We start from the raw sequence: 9,194 nt of genomic DNA, 5'->3' as shown, positions 1-9,194 counted from the left end.
ATGATCTCCAGAGATCCCTTCCAGCCCCAGCTATTCTGTGATTCCGTGACTCATCCACAGCCACTTGCCGTGTACAGAAGGGCCGCCATGCCGTTGTTTGCAGCCACTGCCTGTTCTCTGCCACCAGGAACCACCCCAGGCACTGCAGGGCTGCTCACACCTGCCATCCTCACCCGGGAGGCACGGGGGACACGGCACACGGTGACAAAAATAACCTTTGGCCAGGATTTAGGGACGTTCTGGGCTGGCCGGGGGCTGTGAAGCCGCACCCGACGTGCCCGGTGTGGGCGATGCCCGCGATGCCCCGGGCTGCCCCAAACACAGGTGTGTTTACGGGAAGCATCTCCGGATCCTCCTCATAAGTGTCCTCCTACCTTTGCCCTCCCAAGCCACTACAGAGCAGTTGCTCCTTCTTCAAACGCTACCTGAAAATGATACCACTGAAAACATTTCGTTGCCAGAGCTGCCCCCGGCCCGCAATGCCCGGCCGTGCCCTGTGCCCCGAGGGGCTGCTCTGCTGCAGCCCAGAGCTCGGGGCCAGGAGGCAGCACCTCGCCTGTCACCTCAAATAACACCGGGCTGATGGGAGGTTCGCACATGACGTGCTGTACTCGCTGAAGCGACACGTCCGTGGTGCACCACCCGCCCGCAGCCCCCGCAGGGTGCCCGGGGCTGGGCATAGAGACCAGGCGAGCGGGCACAGACATTGCCCCGCCTCTGGTGACTCACGGCTCAGGCACGGCCAGAGCCAACAATGTGCCTTTGTCCTCGGACATCTCAATGGATTTCTCTTTCGTGGTCTTGTCTGGTTGGCTTTTGAGCCCGCGTAAAGCCCATAAATCCTGCAATAATGAATCGCGCACAGTTCTGCTGCACCTGGTGCAAAGAGACCGCCTCCCTTTGTGGGCACCGAACCTGAGAGCTGCTGGTTAGAACAAAACAATAAATCCAGCCATTATTCATCTCCCCCGCTGCCGGGCAGCATTTGAGAGCCTTCCCTCATTTCTGCCAACTCTCTGTGCCTCGGCTGAGTCAGTGAACAGTGTCAGGGGCTGGGTGGTGACACTTGGCTGGATGTGGCAGCTCTGGAGCTGATCCATCCCCATGTCTGCCCACGGGGCAACCCCGGGCAGGGCTGGCACCAAGCGGCTCCCGGGAATCCCGCTCAGCACTCCTCTTTTGGCACAGGAAGGAACGCTCGATTACAAACCCCAGGTGTGACAATGGCAGGGGCCAGGGCTGGCAGGGTGGGATGGCACAGTGCCACCCTGGAGCACGGGCACGAGTTCCCGGTGCCCAGGAGGGCTGGTGCAGCTGCAGAGCCACAGTGGGATGTGGCAGACACAGCACATCAGGACCAGCTGTGGCACTGAGGGCTGGCAGCACCAGGGGCTGCTGGCACAGCCCCAGGGAACAGGAATAGGGACAGGACAGGGCCCAGCAGGACACCAAGGGGTGTGATTTCACCTCAAACCCCAGGGCAGAGCAAAATGCCCAGCCAGGTCCATCCATCAGACACCGTGTGTGAGGGAGAGGGAAGAGAACAATAAATAAAAGCAATCCATTGTAGCTGAGCTTCCCCAGGAATTTGGCTTTGTACACTGTGATAGTTCCAGGATAAAGAATAATCTTTCTGGGCACCAGTGATGCCCAAAGGCAGAGCTGTGGCCAGGCTGTGCAGTGGGTGGCACTGAGAGTGATTTCTGTCATCTGTCACACTGCTGAGGTGGATATGGCACGTCCCATCCCACTGTGGTGGTGGCACTGGGACAATGTCCCTAAATGGGGAGGGAGAGTTGAGAAATGGAGGCTGAGAGATCCCAGGGCTGGAGAAAAATGCCTCTAATGCCAGAGCTGTCCAGCCTGTTTCTCTCTGCCTCTGTGCTCAGGGGCTGCACTGACCACATTTATCAGAACATGAACATGCAGGTCACTGTCAGCTCTGGAGATAAGGGGAAAATTGCAGCTGGGAGTTCAAGCCAAAGCTGCTCCCTTTGGCAATCCAGTCAAACAGACTCGGAGAGAAAGTGGCTTGTCAGAATTCATTGCCTTCTGCCCTTCTGGGGTGTGTTGTGTTTTGGAGCCGCTCGGTTTTGCCCCGAGGGATTACCAGGCTTTTAACCTCCCATGAATTTCTCCCGGGCTCTGTTTCTGTGTCTAGGAGGGTGCTCAGAGCTGAGCCTTCCTCCCAGGAAGAGGCACAATCCCTAATGCACTCTAAGGTCCTTAACACCCCAGTCCATGCTCGCAAAGCCGTAGATACTCTCAGAACTCTGTGCTATCCCTGTGCTGGATTTGTGGTCCTCAGATGGCATCAGGATTTTTTACTTTCCTCCTTTTTTAGCTGCATTTGGGCCTCTTGCCCCTCTGGAGCTTTGTTCAGCATTTCCCTGGCTGCTGCCATTGAGAGGTGCCCCGTCCTGCACATCCCTCACCACATCACAAGTTCAGCACACACAGTTTTCCTCCCACAGCCTCTGCCAAGTGCCATTTCCTGGCTTTATAAACTCACCCAGGGAACAGCAACAACAACAAAAAAAAACAAAACAAGAAAAAAAACCTGTTTTCCCAGAAACATCTGTTTTTATTACATCACATCTTTAACCCCAGAAACAATCACGTACTCAAGGCCAGGTTGTCACACACGAAGCAGCAGAACCTCAGAGAGACTCATTGACAGGCAGTGGAGGTGGCAGAGCCTCCTGCCTGGGCAGCAGCAGCAGCAGCAGCCGCCAGAAACAGCCTTGAAATCCAGGGAAAGTGCTGGAGCAACTTCCTTCTGACTTTTCCAAGGAGCCAACCTGCTGGCCCAGGGTGAGCTTACAGTCTCTGTTTTCAAAACTCTCACATTTTGGCCCCAAACCAACCAGTGCCAGGCTGAGCTCTCTGAGCCCGAGGCTGCCCTGGGGCCAACATTCCCAGCTCCTTATTTACGGACTGTGCCATCGGCTCCCTGTGAAGGTGGGATGAGCAGAGAGGGGTCCGAGCTCAGATTCAGCCACTGCCCTGCCCTCGGGTTGGAGCTCTGAAAGGAGGAGGATGTGCCGCCCCCTTTGAACTGGGCTGAGGAGCAGCAAAGTGTTTTATCTGCAAGATTTGTTAACTGATCAATCACACTTAAAAGTGATTTGGGGTTTCCCCTCCATTATTTTGTTGTTGCTTCTTTATTTTTCTCATTTCACAGAATCACAAAATGGATTGGGTTGGAAAAGACCTCCAAGATCATCAAGTCCAACCCTTGGTCCAACTCCAGTCCCTTTACCAGATCATGGCACTCAGTGCCACGGCCAAGCTCAGCTGAAAAACCTCCAGGGATGGGGAATCCACCCCCTCTCTGGGCAGCCCATTCCAATGCCTGAGCACTCTCAGAATCACAGACTATTCTGAATTGGAAGGGACCCACAAGGATCATCAAGTCCAACTCTCAAGTCAATGGCCCACACAGGGGATTGAACCCATGACCTTGGTATTATTACAGCCAAGTTTTAACCAACTGAGCTGATCTCAGGGTCTCTCTGGAAGGAATTTCTTTCTGCTCTCCAACTTCAATTTCCCCTGGCAGAGCTTGAGCCCATCGTGCCCCCTTGTCCTATTGCTGAGTGCCTGGGAGAAGAGACCAACCCCCACCTGGCCACAACTTCCCTTCAGGCAGTTCCAGACAGTGCTGAGGTCACCTCTGAGCCTCCTCTTCTCCAGGCTCAACACCCCCAGCTCCCTCAGCCTCTCCCCACAGCACTTGTGCTTTTACATTTGGATGAAAGTAACTTGCTCAAACATCTCAGAGTTTAGGGGCACTGCTGGACATAACCTGTCCTTCTCCACAGTACCAGACCCATGTCCAAAGCCTGTTACTCAGGGGGTTTGTGTTGTTTTCTTTCCAGAAAGCTGCTCTGTCTCCTCTCACAGCTCTGCAGGGGCACAGGGAGGGGTTGCAGCTGAGCAAAGGAGCTGGAAATGAAAATGTGCCTCAACTCTGAAGGGAAACAGTAAAGATCCCAAAAGGGCACTGACTCCCAGCCCTGCAGAGCTCAGGTGGTTGTTCCTTGGTGTCACACCCCAGTTCCAGGAATAGTGTTATTAAAGGACAACAGGAAATACAGAGCAGAAAAAGTACAGCCCCTTCAGGTTTTTTGGATCCAACTCCAGCCTGGTTCCTGGGATGGGGCACACCAAACTCCCCAGGTTCCCTCAGCAACCCCCACCTCAACACCCAGCAGGGTCAGCTCTCATTTGGCCCAGGGGCACAGCAGGCCCAGGGAGCAGGAGCTCTGCTCAGGGGCCTCGCTTGGCTGTGCTTATCTGCCAGCTTTGTAGGGCATTTCAGATGTCAGGGCAAAGGTCCCTGTCCTTGAATTCCCAGCTCCAGCTCCACCTTAACAGCCCCTTGTGGTTGTGACTTTATGGCTACAACAGAGATTTGGCATTAAAAGTACCAATTGCAAAAAAAAAAATCTCACAACCCCACACTTCCTGTTGAAGCTTTTTGAACTCCCTGATGTGCATCTGAGCTGGTCCTGAGTCAGAGCCCAGGGGGTGGTGGCAGTGCCCACTCCCTGGCTGCTGGCACTGCCCACTCCCTGGCTGCTGGCACTGACCAGTCCTTGGCTGCTGGCACTGCCCACTCCCTGGCTGCTGGCACTGCCCACTCCCTGGCTGCTGGCACTGACCAGTCCTTTGCTGCTGGCACTACCCACTCCCTGGCTGCTGGCAGTGCCCAGTCCTTTGCTGCTGGCAGTGCCCAGTCCCTGGCTGATGGCACTGCCCACTCTCTGGCTGCTGGCAATGCCCACTCTCTGGCTGCTGGCAATGCCCAGTCCCTGGCTGCTAGCACTGCCCAGTCCTTTGCTGCTGGCAGTGCCCAGTCCTTTGCTGCTGGCAGTGCCCAGTCCCTGGCTGCTGGCAATGCCCAGTCCCTGGCTGCTGGCAGTGCCCAGTCCTTTGCTGCTGGCACTGCCCACTCCCTGGCTGCTGGCAATGCCCAGTCCTTTGCTGCTGGCACTGCCCACTCCCTGGCTGCTGGCACTGCCCACTCCCTGGCTGCTGGCACTGCCCAGTCCCTGGCTGCTGGCAGTGCCCACTCCCTGGCTGCTGGCAGTGCCCAGTCCCTGGCTGCTGGCAGTGCCCACTCCCTGGCTGCTGGCAGTGCCCAGTCCTTTGCTGCTGGCAGTGCCCACTCCCTGGCTGCTGGCACTGCCCAGTCCTTTGCTGCTGGCAATGCCCAGTCCTTTGCTGCTGGCACTGACCAGTCCCTGGCTGCTGGCACTGCCCAGTCCTTTGCTGCTGGCAGTGCCCAGTCCTTTGCTGCTGCACCCCCACAGCTCCCTGTCCCCAGGTGAGAAACACTCCCCAGGTACAACTCAACACACCCCTGAGTGACCAGGGAGGAAAATTGGCCACACACCCCCCAGGACAGTGGGGCACAGGGCAGGGGCTGTGCCCAGGGGGCAGCTGTATGGACTGGCTGAAGCACAGGAGGGGCACCCTGGGACATGAGGCCAGCATGTGGGGACATGGGGCCAGCATGTGGGGACAAGGGGCCAGCACTTGGGGACATGGGGCCAGCACTTGGGGACATGGGGCCAGCACCTGGGGACACGGGGCCAGCACTTGGGGACATGAGGCCAGCACCTGGGGACATGGGGCCAGCACCTGGGGACACGGGGCCAGCACTTGGGGACACAGGGCCAGCACTTGGGGACACGGGGCCAATACTTGGGGACACGGGGCCAGCACTTGGGGACATGGGGCCAGCACTTGGGGACACAGGGCCAGCACTTGGGGAAACAGGGCCAGCACTTGGGGACATGGGGCCAGAAGGTGGGGACACGGGGCCAGCACTTGGGGACATGGGGCCAGCACTTGGGGACACAGGGCCAGCGCTTGGCTCCATCGGGTTGTTGGAGGTCTCTCTCTCTCTCTGCTCAGCAGTGCAGGTGGAGAGGCCCCTCCTGCTAAAGGTTTATAGGCCATTAACGGATGTGACTAATCACCAGTTTCGCTGGGATGCCGAGATAAGGAAGGGGGATTGGAATGCCCAGTTAACCCAGTTATTGTCCCTGCTCTGGGAATATGGGGAAACTTGTGATGGGTCTTACCTGTCCTTATCTGTGCCACTTCTTAGGACACTCTAAAAGCAACACAATACTGTGAAAAATTATTGGGTTGTATTATTTCTTTAATATTTACTAAACATTTATGGAAAGAAGCAATGTAGTTTCTCTTCAGATGGATTTTTTACATTTAATGTCCAGAGTGTTTATTCCTTCCAGTCTTTACATTTCTCACACTGACTGACAGTAGGCTGGGCTGAAGTTATTTCTGAACCAAAGCTGCTGCTGGTTCCTGCTCTTTGACAGCTCATGCTGTGCCTCAGGAAGAGGTTATCTTAACTCTCAGCTCTGCTAATTACACAGCAGGATCACCCCAATCAGGTTCATGGCCATTAAACCACGCATTGACTCACTCAGCTCCCATGTGTGATACCATGAACAGGCTGACTCGCCCACAGAAGTTTCCAGTTGCCTTTGGCTCGTGTTTCCACAATGAGAATTAAAAAACACTTGCATGGAAGATGCAGAAAGCCACAGATCTGCTGTGGGCAGTGGGACAGAAGACAGGGTCACAAACAGCTCTTTACAGATGATGTGGAAAATGATGTTGCCACTCAGTACCCCCCAGGAGCATCGTGGCATCTCTGGGAAGGGCTGTCTGTGCCACCACCCCCAGGGGCTGGCACAGCAAAACCAGGGGCACAGAGTGGCTCAGCTGGACCTGCACCTGCAGGTCCCTGTCCTGGTGTTGGCAGTGGGGCCTGATGACCCAAAGAAGGACACACATGGAGGGTTCTAACAGTTGGTGCCAACTGCAAAGATCCCCAGAAGGACTTTTTTACTCACACAGTGACATCTCTTATCCTGGACTGACACGTGGATAATACACAGATGTGACTCAAACTGGGTTGTGATGGTTGAATGTCTCCACTCAGACCAAGAGGGAGCCTGTGGTTCCACCTCCAGTGGGATTAAGGATGGGGCTGGGATTAAGGACACACTCCCATCTCCACATCCTGCCAGGCTGGCTATTTAAACCCAGCTTTTTCCATTCTTTAGCTAACCCAGCTGTGGGAAGGTGCCAAAGCAGCCCTGCAGTGCCTGCCAGCAGAGCCTGGGAACAGGAACTCCCAGCCACGGGGCTCCAGCAGCAGCGATTGGTGAGGTGGTGTGTGCCAGGCCTGGAGAGATGCCAGGCAGCAGGGCCACAGGGACAGCACTGCCCCACACTGCCCATGGCAATGGAGGGCAGCAGGGACAGAGCTGTGTGTGAGGAAGGAACACACACACACAAACCCCTGGAGCAGGAAGGAACACACACACACACAAACCCCTGGAGCAGGAACCCTGTGCTGAGCTCCAGGAAACAAGTCCAGGCTGAGAAATAAAGAACAAATTGCTCCCTGGAGTGCCCTGTGCAGAGGCAGAGCAGAGCCCCTCCACAGGGCACAGGTGGCTCCAGGGGCACTGGGAGGCAGGATGGGGTGGGATGCCAGGGGTGCCCACAGCAGAGTCCTCCCAGGGGCAGGAGGAGCTGCCTGGGGGTCTTTTGCAGGCAGATGTTTGGCTGGAGCTGGATTTTTCTGGTTTGGGTTTTTTTTAACACAGGAAGGGATTATCTGGGAATTCAGGTGTTCCCCACCCAGGTCAGCTGCAAAGTGAAGCTGCTGCAGCACCTGGAGAGGAGCAAAAACCTTTATCTCAGTTTTCTACTTAATTCTACTCCCTCAGGCAACTTGAATTTTCTTCTTGCCTTTCCTTCCCAGCCAAACAAGAGGAAAAGAGTAAAAACTCTCAGAAAATCCCTGTACAGGACAAGTGTCACATCCAAGAGGACAAAACGATCCCCCCAGGCCTTACAGGTGAGGGAACATTCCCTGCAGGCACCAGAGGAGATGCCCAGGGCCACCCCCAGCTGGTGATGCCCTTCCTGCCATCCTGTCCCTCTCCTGGAGGTGACAGTGCCAGCAGGACCATCACACATTTATCCAGACAGGAGCCTGGAGTTCACACCCAGCACTGCCCCAGGAGGTGCTGCAGGGGCACACAGGGAGCTGTGCCCTGGCATTGGCATTCCCAGGGGAGATGCTGCAGGGGCACACAGGGGGCTGTGCCCTGGCATTGGCATTCCCAGGGGAGATGCTGCAGGGGCACACAGGGAGCTGTGCCCTGGCATTGGCATTCCCAGGAGATGCTGCAGGGACACACAGGGGGCTGTGCCCTGGCATTGGCATTCCCAGGAGATGCTGCAGGGGCACACAGGGAGCTGTGCCCTGGCATTGGCATTCCCAGGAGATGCTGCAGGGGCACACAGGGAGCTGTGCCCTGGCATTGGCATTCCCAGGAGATGCTGCAGGGGCACACAGCGAACTGTGCCCTGGCACTGGCATTCCCAGGGGAGATGCTGCAGGGGCACACAGGGAGCTGTGCCCTGGCATTCCCAGGGGAGATGCTGCAGGACACACAGGGAGCTGTGTCCTGGCATTGGCATTCCCAGGGGAGATGCTGCAGGGACACACAGGAAGCTGTGCCCTGGCATTGGCATTCCCAGGGCAGATGCTGCAGGACACACAGGGAGCTGTGCCCTGGCATTCCCAGGGGAGATGCTGCAGGGGCACACAGGGAGCTGTGTGTTGGCATTCCCAGGGGAGATGCTGCAGGGGCACACAGGGAGCTGTGCCCTGGCATTCCCAGGGGAGATGCTGCAGGACACATAGGGAGCTGTGCCCTGGCATTCCCAGGGGAGATGTTGCAGGGGCACACAGGGAGCTGTGCCCTGGCATTCCCAGGAGATGCTGCAGGGACACACAGGGGGCTGTGCCCTGGCATTCCCAGGAGATGCTGCAGGGGCACACAGGGAGCTGTGCCCTGGCATTCCCAGGAGATGCTGTAGGGGCACACAGGGAGCTGTGCCTTGGCATTGGCATTCCCAGGGGAGATGCTGCAGGGGCACACAGGGGGCTGTGCCCTGGCATTCCCAGGGGAGATGCTGAAGGGGCACACAGGGGGCAGGGAAGGGGTGCTCAGCCTCAGAGATGTCCTGGCTGGGGCAATGCCAGGTGCTGGCAGCGAGGGCACACCCAGAGCTCACCATTCTTTACCGGCTGGTCCCACTGAGGAAGTTCCAGGCTCTATTTTTAGCTC

This window comes from Pithys albifrons, chromosome 20, assembly GCF_047495875.1.
Source record: "Pithys albifrons albifrons isolate INPA30051 chromosome 20, PitAlb_v1, whole genome shotgun sequence".
Lineage (NCBI taxonomy): Eukaryota > Metazoa > Chordata > Aves > Passeriformes > Thamnophilidae > Pithys > Pithys albifrons.
Note: the sequence above shows the minus strand (reverse complement) of the source record.